Below are 11,020 nucleotides of genomic sequence, written 5' to 3'. Positions count from 1 at the left end.
CTGCTGAACGATGAGATTAGTATTTTTTTTCCTGCGTGATACTCTCATGGTCTCTTGGGTTCACGTCACTAGACTCTTTGCAATGCTTATATATATGCACCTGAAAATTGATCTCTAAAGACCTGATCCTGCACAGCACAGGTTTGAAGTACTGCTCATATTAGCACAAGGTTAAAAGTGATACTCAGGACAGAGTGCTGAAAACATGATCCTGCATTAGGGAAGGCACTACTTGGTGACTACTGGATTATTCCCACCTACTAGCAACTGTGAGGATAGGAGCAGATCTCATTACTAAGGTCATCATCAATATTTCTTTACCTACTTCCTTTTTAACTTGTGCCCTGGAGAGTAAGAGAATGGAGAAGACTGAGGATTTACTCCTGCTAAGAACAGAGATCTGCTTCCTCCTGATGATTGTTTATATTGGGGCACAAATAAGGTTACCAAATTTGTATTGAAGTGCAACAACGTTGTAGGAGAAGAGATGCACGTTATCCAGTTGCCACTAATGTGGGGAGTGAGGCTTCTGCCATTAGTCTGTTGCTCAAGGCAGAAGACCTAAATGCAGCTCCCAGAGTAAACTGGCACAACTCCTTTGACTCCAGTGGAGTTGCACCTGTTTGTGTGAGAGCTATATATGGCCCTGGTAAATGCCTAACTGATTATGTATGCAGTTATGCTAGCAGGCTGGTTATGCAAGCTCACTACTTTAAACATTAAGTGTTAGCAAAAACACAGGTAGAGTGATTAAGTCTCCTTCAGTCATTCTGCTAACTCACTCTAATAGGCTTTAGAGAAACATAAAGGAATGGGAACTTTAAGCTTCAAGATACCTAGCTCTTTATTTGCATGTTCAAGAGGTTCAGATGGGAGTTTTTTTCCCCCCTTTTTACCTTTTGGGCTTAGACCTGAACCTGCAAAATTCTGAATCTCTTGAGATTCAGCCAACATTTGGGATAACAGACAAGTCTTCTACATGCAGTATTGTGGATAACAGTTGTCTCATTCGCTAATTCAGACTTTGTAACTTTGGGTTTCAAAATAAAAACATGTTCAACTCCATAGCCAAACAAAGGTCAGTCATGTCAACAATAGGCATTAATTTTACAGACCCATCATAGAAAAAGAAACAAACTAACTTATTTCTCCTTTAATGTCAGATAATTAACAAAATATATTCTCATTTATTAAGCTGTGTACAGGCAACTCTCACCATTCGCGGGGGATATGTTCCTGTGATCCCTGTGAATGGCAAAATCCATGAATAGGGCACTGCGTTCGTGAACGCAATGCCCCGACGGGTGGGTGGCGGGCAGCAGCGGTGGGAGCCCAGCAGCAGCAAGTGCAGAGCTCCCAAGGACAGCCTCTTCTATCACTGTGTAAGTGTTTAAAGTGTCTTTAAAATGCAGGTTCGCCATTCGCAAATATTTGAAACTGAGAATGCTGAACCCGCGAATACCGAGGGTTTCCTGTACTGACACAAGAGGGTGGAATTCTTGGTCATCCTTCTCTTTGGAAGTGTACATTAAAGCAAAATTCCTCCCTTAAGGATCAGGCCTGTGTTCTGGCTGGAGGAATCCTCTTCCGGTGAGCACAAAGTATCAGCAGATCAGCCCAATTCACAACAGCTGCTGCAGCCTCCTTTAGCTTCTGTTGCTGGCAGGTTGGTTTCTGGCTTGTGTAATGCAGAAAGAGGCAATAGTAGCCCAAGGGAATCTCGGCTATAGTCCGCCAACTGACCCAGCCAGAGAACTTATTTTCCATGGTTAGGGGGGAAGGAGAGACCAGTTAACACTTGCTCTCCCAGCTCAGCATGATTGCAATACTACAGGAGTACAGCACGCCTTCTGAATATGGTGCAGGATGCCAGTAGGGGAACTAGCTGGTATTTGTGGACTGTTTCCCCCTCAACACAAAGAAATCTGCCTGGTTTCCCCTAGGGAATTTCCACTTGTCAAAAACTTGAAAAGTTGCTATCAACAACTTCCAGACTATGATCCACAGAGCACTTTCTGGAGAACTGCGAAGGACTGATAGGCACATAACTCTCCTCTTTTCCAATGCTAAATCACATTGTATGAAACTAAAACTGCAGTAAACTCCTTCCTAATATGACTTTTTCTATATGAGCAATTGTAGTTGCCATAGGAATGTTACACGTGTGTAAATGAGGGAAAATCTCAAAAGGGGCTTCAGCCAACAAGGACACTACTACAGAGAGATAGAACGCACTTTTGAAAGAGCCACCCAGATACCATGTGAAGATTTGCTGCAGTATGAAAAGAAAATCCCCACAAATCGCACACCATTAGTTATGACATCCTTCCCTGGAACCTACACGGAAAATCCTCAAACAATTTCAATCCATACTGGAAGACAACCCAATTCTTAAAGAGATCTTTCCAGAACCACCCATCCTAGCCTTTAAACAAGCACTGAACCTCACTAACCTCATCACCAGAAGCAAACTCCCAGTGGATCCAGACCATGCCAGGACAAGAAATACAAAACCTGCCAACTTATCTCCACCACCCAGACAGTAACTACACCACACAACAGATCCATCAACATTTCTGGAGATGCAGATATAAGATCCAGGAATGGTATACATCTCATCCAGTGCACCAGATGCCCTGATGGAAAATATGTAGGAGAAACCAAACAACAACTGTGTACCAGAACGAATGTACACCGGAAATCTATCAAAGACAAGAATACCCAATTACCTGTGAGGGCACATTTCTCACAAGACAATCACTCCTTCTCCAATCTCTCCGTTTTAATCCTCAAAGGGAGCTTACAAAACACCTTTCATAGACGAGCCTACGAACTTCACTTCATAAATCTACTGGATACAAAAAACATGGATTCAATATAGACACTGGATTTAAGATGACACATTACAATCTGCTCGACATCTGATTCACCAGGTACCTGCCAGACCTGACCTTTTACACTTTTCTCTCCTCCCCTCTTTTTCTTCCCTTTGTCTTCCTAATTTCCAGCCATTTCCTTTTTCCACAGACAGCCTCTTTTCTACCTTGAATTATCATCACTGTAGAGTCTCCCTTACTCACCTTTGGCTTTTCTTTCCCCTGCTTCCCCCCCACCCCTCCCCCTTCCCTGCTTTACATTTTGTTTTCCTAATTTCTACTTATTTACAGTCTCACTGACATCCCCTCATACTTTTAGCTTCTCATTCCTTGGAGCCTCAGAATAGTAAAGACTCCCTATGCCTGAAGAAGGGTGACTGCGCCCAAAAGCTTGCAAAGAACTTTTTTCCAACTACTCAGTTGGTTTGATATAAGATATCACATCTACTCAAAGAACCTTGCCTGCCTAGAAAGAAGGAAGCCATTCATGAGATACTCTGTCAAGCAGTATTGCCAACCCTAGCTCCTAAAAAAAATCATAGGTCAGACCTGCCAAAATTATGAAATTGGCTTAAAAATTATGATTTTTTTAAAATAGTGGGTGAAATCTGGGCCTAGCTTCAGTCAACAGTAGAGGCCTCTGTTGATTTCAATAGGGTTTAATCCAGTAAAAAGTTAGGCTATTTTTATTTACTTTCTGTGTTTTGTTTCATTTTGTTTTTTCAGCCATTAAACTTTATATTTTTTATTGTTTCTCTTCAACAATACACAGGGACAACACACAGTTCTATTTTCATGAAAACTGAGATACTTTCTACAAATAGAGTTTTAAGAAAAATATAAGTTATCACAAGACTCGCAATAAAATCATGAGAGTTGGCAACACCATTTGAGATGTGGTACACACTATGAAAAATGTTGATAATGCTCAGTTCTGGGCAGCATTCCTACTTAGGAAGGGAATATATGATTAACTACAAGCACATGTTCACTGAAATCAGTGAGACTTAAGAGTAGGCTTAAGTGTTTTCTGAAATTGAGGGCTGAGTTCGCTGCTTAGCATTGCTTCCAGCAGTTTTTTCCTAAAGGTATGAGGCATACGCTTAATACAAAAGAAATATATCAGGATCATAGGAAAGCAGGGCTGGAAGGGACCACGCGATGTCATCTAGTCCATCCCCCTGCTCAAGGCAAGATCATCCTGACTTAACCATCCCAGCTAACTAAAATAACCAACCTGGCTTTGTACCACAGAAATTTCTGAGAAAAACGTCCAGGAAACCAGCCTCACTATTTTTTTTCCTCATTTATATTCTGTGCTTTCCATTCTTCCAAATGTATGTTAATAGAAGTTAAAAATGAAAAAGGCTGGTCTTCTGGTCTGGACTTCATTTCTCCTTACAGTATCCTGTGTTTTCCATTGCTTCATTCAGCCTAAGTTAAAATTATTCAGGTTGATTGGGTTTCCACCATTTCCCTGCCAAGAGATACTGTTCCAGAGTCTGATTAGTATCACTGTTAAGTTTTATGCTATTTAAATTTTCCTTTGCAGTGGAACTGAAACTGAGCCTTTCCTTTTTTGATATTTACATCTTTCAAATACTTTATGAGACAAGACTTTAGCTGGAATAATTCAACAACATTCTAGTTTGGGAACATAAGACCTGTTGCTTTTGGTAGCTTTTTATATATTAGAAATTCATGTGTTGATTCTCTCACCATGAAAAATAGGAGTAACTGCACTGAAGCGTCATTGTGTGCTTACTGATGCAGAAAGGATCCATATAATTGAAGAGTATGAGTCCTCTTCTGTGTTGTTTCCTGATGTCCAGCTTATCTCATTAGCAAATAATGTTGGTGCAGTGGTGCTTGCTCATCTGAACATAATACAAATTACAGTGAATCATTTCAATGCTGTTTACCTTGAATCCTAAGCTTTTGCTAAGTCAGCTGTAGCCTACAAAGCAGTACCCAAAACTGGAAAGTAGATGGAGCCCTTACATGCCTAGTGCCAATTTTCCAGTGCTTAATGATGAGGCACCATCCATCTTTATGCTTAAGCTGTTATTTTATTTAATTAGATCAAGTTTATTAAACCTTAATTGATTCTTCTTTCACTGTGACTTATCTCAGTACCATGTTAGTTCTAATGAGGAAGCTTAAATGCCCTAATTTGAATTAAAATTACTTTATGTTGCTATTACTTGCTTTGTTTCATGTTAGATTTGATCAAAATAATTTTTTAAAACTATGCCCTGCTCAGATTTATGCTGAGCTCATTATTAGAGGGATGTCCCCTGACAACAAGATCAATTAGGTTGGGGAAAAGTCTTTCTAGGAAGTAGTAGTAGCAACTAGCATTACTTTGGGCAAATTCATGGGAAAGACACAATTCTAATAGATGACAGACTAACAGTGGATTTTGGCCCTAGTCCTGCAATGTGCTCCCCTCAAGTTCCCACTGACATCGCTAGCATTGCGTATACAAGAAATGAATCCTGAAAGACAGACCTAGAGACCAAATTCCACTGTAAAAACGCACAGAGCACATACATAATCTCTGCCCCATCTTCCACTACCCCTCCACCAGTTTCTCAGTAAGGATTCATCTTACAGGGTCAAAAAGCAGCTTATTCTCATGGCTCTTCAGTTGTTAGTCTCTCCTTAGAAACTGCCAAGAATAGAAGCTCTTGAGGTGGGGATTTTTATTATGTGGGTAGTTGCCAACTAAAAACTCAAGAGCTACCAAACCTCATGTCATATAAATCAGCATCAGGGTATGGTCAAATGAAGCAAATAAACCTCATTAATGGGGTGGAGGAGGAATTTACTACTCACCAAGCTGATCTGCTATAACTGCTTTGTCTGTTTGCCAACCTGCATCAAGTGGAAGCTAAAACACAGTAATTTAGCAGCTGTTTCATTCAGGAGTAACCTGCCTCAGAGAAGATTTCATTTACTACAGGATAGAGTAGACACACAGGCAATGCCATGGGTCAGTAAATGTGCAGTAAGTCGTGCCTCTCCCTCCCCTTTTAACCTGCTATGATTATTTCCCCAGTTGATACCCTCATTCTTTATCTTATTGGCACTACTACTATATGCTGCCTGTCACAAATACATTTACTGAGAAACATTTTTGCTCTCATTTTAGATTATAAGACTCCTTAAACTAGACAGGTATCTTAGAAAGAACATTATTTGCACTTGGCTCAGTTTTATCGACAGCTTTTCCCATCACTTTTAACCCAAGGAATAATATAAGGAAAAGAGCAGAGTTACCCTGCACGTAAGCATTTGGTAACTTCAGGCTGCAAACAGCACGAAACATTCTTTAGTCTATTTTTACATGACCTTGATCATACTTTTTTCTGCTGCCCTTTGCTGTCATTGAGATTGTACAATGGTTGGTCTCCTGTTCTGTTTTGCATTCTGCCTATTCCAAAAGTTAACGCTTCTTTATTCCTCCCCACCTCACCCCACCCCCAGTTGCCTCAATTTGTCAAGATTTGTCCAATTTGCAATTGCAGAAGGCTTCCTAAGCACTTTTAAGTGTGCATTGGATCGAATCAAAGCAAAACTTATTTATGTGATAACAAAGGTCACAATTTTACTTGTATTTACCTCTTGGGCGGGCTGTTTTTACCTCTGGTCATCCATTTCACCCTGTTAAGTGCTTTCACTTGCTGATATGTGTTCATGTACCGTTTTCATATTTACTGGAAATCACAGTCACTGTCTGACACTTTCTTTTCCTTTTATTCTAGCCCTTCATTCTTCTGAAGGAGATAGGCTGAGTCCCATACTCTTGGGTCTCAGGATAAAGGTATATTTCTTTTAAGACGTTGCAATTGAGGCCCTTTCTCCTTTATGTGGACTTAAGGATTTCATGCATTTTTTGTAAGGTTGATTAGCATCTGGACTAAAATGTCCAGCTGTCCCGCTCCTATCCACCTAGCTGCCTCACCACCTCCTAGCAGTGACAGCAGTACACCTGAGCATAGTGAGTGTTGGCATTTTTTTTTACATTGCATATTTAAATCTGTGTATTTTCCACTGCCTACTTATAAACTATGCGTATTCAGCCAAGGTGCATCAAATCTTTGTTGTAAAAGGTTAAACATTTTACTATTCTACCATTCATATCTGGAGAGTGTTAGTTCCAGGGCCTGTTACATTAATCACAGAACTGAGGCATGTGGTGAGTTGTTTTTTATACTGTGTACATATAAATACTGAAGGAAAAACCTGTGGTGTATACACAGCTCTTAGATTTATGTGGGCTTGTAGTGGGACCTGTTAAAGTGAATATCAGCATAATGAACTTCTGTCCCTGAGCCCAATGAGACATTCAGTTGTAGAAGGCTTGCTGGATTTGGCCTTCTTTGGACTACAAGGTAAAATCCTTGCAATTTAAATAGGGATCCACACTTTGTTCCAAGTGATAGCTTCACTTATCTGATTATTGTTGCGCAGTTCATGAGGCACAGTTAGATAGTCCACCTGTTTGAATGGATACTCCATAAGACATTTCTGTCTTAAATATGCATTTTCTAGCAATAGTAAGGGAATCGAGCAAACAAATGAGTGGAACAGAAGGGACATTAATATTTATTTTCATTGCTGTGTATATCTTCTCATGAAGTATTTGAAGTGAATTCTTGGACAGTGAGTTAGTGGAAAGTTAAGCAGCCAAAACTTGAGCAAAGGCAGATTAGAGAAAGTTGGCTTAACCCATTTCTGAAGAGCGGGTGCAGGTTGCTGATATGAGAATAATTTTATAGCAGTGTCTGCTAAGTATATCTTGTTCTTTCATGTCCCCGTTTCCTTCCCATTTTTGTTACTCTTGCAATGCAAATTGGATAGAAACCTAACAAAACAGGGCAACTGGAAACTTCCTGGTCCTAAAGGAAACCCTGGGTGGCACAGAGTTACATTATCTACTCCCCTTCTTCTGGTGGAAGAGGTATGGTTTGATAGACTGCAGACACGGCTGAAAGCAGAAAGGGACTTGGATAGTACATGAGGAGTTGCTAGGGGCCAGTACAGCTGTCCCTAAGGGACCATTTCAAAGAGCAAAATTTGAAGTTAATTGTAGGCTAAACCATATTAAAACGGGAATCAATTCAGTCCCAGTCAGTCCAGAGTCAGAGGGATGAGAGAAGGACTTAAATCACCTTCCCTTCAGCCCCTGAGACCATCTCTAGTTTTATTACTTATCAAGCCATATGGAAACTACTACCACGTCTCCTTGAAAATACTAGTAGTCAGGGATTAGTGGCAGCTGTATAAATTCATCTGAGTTTGGAATTTATATTAGGAGTTCTTATCCCCAAACTAATTATAAATTTCTTAACAAAATAGAAGAGGTAGTTAAGTTAATTCTGTTACATTACTTGATGAAAATGTGGTTTGACAGTCTCTGAGTATTTTCTTGGACTCTTGTGTTTTAATGTCTATATCAGATGCTTCAATATTTTGATATGCATCCATAACCCCCCACCCCCTCCCCCCACACACACTTTGTGGCTTAATTAGAACGATTTAGAGATAACTAAATGTTTAAAACATTCATGCTGATTGATAAGATTCCTTTGTACCCATATGGAATATTTTCAGGATTTATATGAAATAATTCAAATAATGGTGTCATTGTCAGGACACACTTCCGATAATGGCCCAGTTTTGCAAGCACAGGAGTAATTACGGTAATTTTATACATATGAGCAGCCCTGATGATGTGTTTTAGGATCAGAACACCTGAATGGTGTTTTAGGATCAGAGGCACTGGTGTAATCAATGTACTAAAGGCTCTTGTACATACGTTGATATGCTCAAGAGTAGCTACTACCTAATTTGAGCCATTATAGATAACTATCAATACAGGTTACAAAGGCAATACAGCTGCAACTTTACAGCAGTTCTCATTGCTATCATTTGTTTCTCGAACAAAAAAAAAGTGAAATTTCCAGCAAATAACTGGCAGATAAGGTTCTTTGAGTAAATGTCCATAGACCAACATGACTACAACCAACAACCCTGCAGCAAATAACTGTGCACACAGAACATGACCATATTATTTGTGTTTAAAGCTTGTTGCTAGAGAATACATGCCCTTAAATGTCTCGCACTGCAGCTACTCAAAAGAACTGGAAATGCATTCTTCATAGACTAGGCTTTGGCTTCAATTTACATGGGTTTGATTTAGCAGATGAAATACTCTGCATGTGTCTGTAGTGAATTTGAGGATCTCTCTAAATGAAACAGTAAAGAAAAACTACTTGCAAAATATCCATTTTCCTTCCTATTCATTTTTTCACAATCAGCATACATTTTTCCTATTCATTCAGGACAGCATTCTTGTCCCACTGAAGTCAATGGCAACGTTTCTCTTGACTTCAGTGGGAACAAAATCTGGAGCTAAATGAGTGCCGTTTTGAGCAAGACCTTTGCTAAGTAGGTATCTGATGTCTGAAAATATATCTTTATCCAGTATACGTGTATTAGCATTAGCTATGTTGTGCTACTTGGCCAGCTCCAAAAGATTACCAACTAGTGCCATAATCAGTAGCTATTTTTATCATATGAAGCCCAGATCCAGGAAACCCGTGATCATGTATCCTGATGCACATTAGTCCAAGCTGAATCAACAGGTCATTTATGATAAAAGAACTACTTACTTAAGTGCTTGGAAAAAATCAAGAGAGCCAAAGCCTCAGCTTTGCACCCAGTTTTAGTAGATGTGTGGAGGGTAAAAGGAAGGATGTTTTTCCTCTTATTTTAGGCTGCAGGGCTGCTCTGCAAAGGCCGTTTCAACCCAATGCTTCTGGATTAGCACGTATAAACACACATCCGTGGGTTTCCATGGCACAGACCAACAAGAGACTTACAAACTATCAGCTCATCTGGTACCAGTTACTCTCCTACAGAACAGAACTTTGCATTATCCAAGAGATGTGCATTAGTATTTCTGTACCCCCAGAATATTTTTTTCTCCACTCATGAAGCAGGACCACTCCAGTTCTGCTGCCCAGGTGCTCTACATGGCTATGGATTTGCTACAAATACTAGGATTTGCTTTCTAGAACATCAGGTATGAGGCCTCAATTCCCTAGAACACCACACCTGAGATAGTCTTTAAAAGGGCTTCTCTTTATAATACATGAATAATAAATCCCCTCAGTTCTTCACTGGGACCTGTAGGCACAACTGCCACAAATTAATAGTAACAACAACAACTGTGAAATAATGACAGCTTTATTTGATCTGTATTTAAAGCCTAGTGTATACTGGGTGTTCGTCTCCCATAGCGCGTTCATATGGGCACAAAACAACCAAGATTATATCATCATGGTTTTGTGGGTTTTTTTCCATCCTCTATGATCTTACCAGTCTACTCCACAAACAAAGGAACTTTTCATTCAAGCTGTTATTTCCCTGGCAAGGTCCAGCTGCTTTATGGAAAAAAAGAAGAGTAGAAAATGAAAACTTTTTTCGGTGCTTAGATAGCCTGAAAGTTGGCCACGTTCTAGAGGCTAGAGTAATTTAAAAAGGAAAGAGACACAAAAATTATTAGAGGCCTGGAAAACATGACTTATGAGGAGAGGCTGAAAAAAATAGGTTATTTAGTGTGAAAAAGAGAAGGTTGAGGGGGAATTTGACAATGGTCTTCAGATACTCAAAGGAAAATTTATGAAGAGGATGGAGACAACTATTCTCTGTGCTCACAGTGAATGGGAATGGGAGCAATGGCCTCAAACGGCAGCAGAGGAAATCTAAGGTGAAGACTAGAAAGAAGTTTCTGACTATGAGAGTGGTCAAGCATTGGAACAGGCTATGTAAAGAAATTGAGGAATTTCCATCCCTGGACATTTTTAAGAGCAGGTTAGACAGATACTCAACTGGGAAGGCTTAAGTCAGGGATGAGCCTGCCTCGAGCAGGACTAGATAACCTCATAAAGTCCCTTCCAGCCCTACTTTCTGTGCGGGCCGGGAGCGACCCGAGCCCTTTTCGTGCTGCACGCGGGCTGTGGCCAGCAGCCCGGGCACGCCGGGGCGGAGAGGGAAGGCCTTCGAGCTGGAATTAGGCACGGACGCGTAGCGGTAGTTTAAAAGATTGTTTACTTACACCGAGATGGCAGTGG

General features: G+C 40.3%; 1 protein-coding gene and 1 long non-coding RNA gene across 2 annotated transcripts in view; one reads left to right on the top strand and one right to left on the bottom strand.

The window, feature by feature from the left end:
* Positions 1-5,947, bottom strand: part of LOC112549669 — a 9,120-nt gene extending 3,173 nt beyond the window's left edge. Inside the window, exons 1-2 of the long non-coding RNA XR_003093188.1 lie at positions 5,715-5,947; positions 4,596-4,753 (exon numbers count right to left, since the gene is read on the bottom strand). This is a non-coding gene — a long non-coding RNA (uncharacterized LOC112549669). The remainder of the gene's footprint in view (positions 1-4,595; positions 4,754-5,714) is intronic.
* The window catches only part of TTC23 (tetratricopeptide repeat domain 23), a 55,627-nt gene that overhangs the window by 8,242 nt on the left and 36,365 nt on the right, over positions 1-11,020 (top strand). The window lies entirely within an intron of this gene.

Source organism: Alligator sinensis, unplaced genomic scaffold (assembly GCF_000455745.1).
Source record: "Alligator sinensis unplaced genomic scaffold, ASM45574v1 scaffold210_2, whole genome shotgun sequence".
Classification (NCBI taxonomy): Eukaryota; Metazoa; Chordata; order Crocodylia; family Alligatoridae; genus Alligator; species Alligator sinensis.
This window is presented reverse-complemented; position numbering and strand designations above follow the sequence as displayed.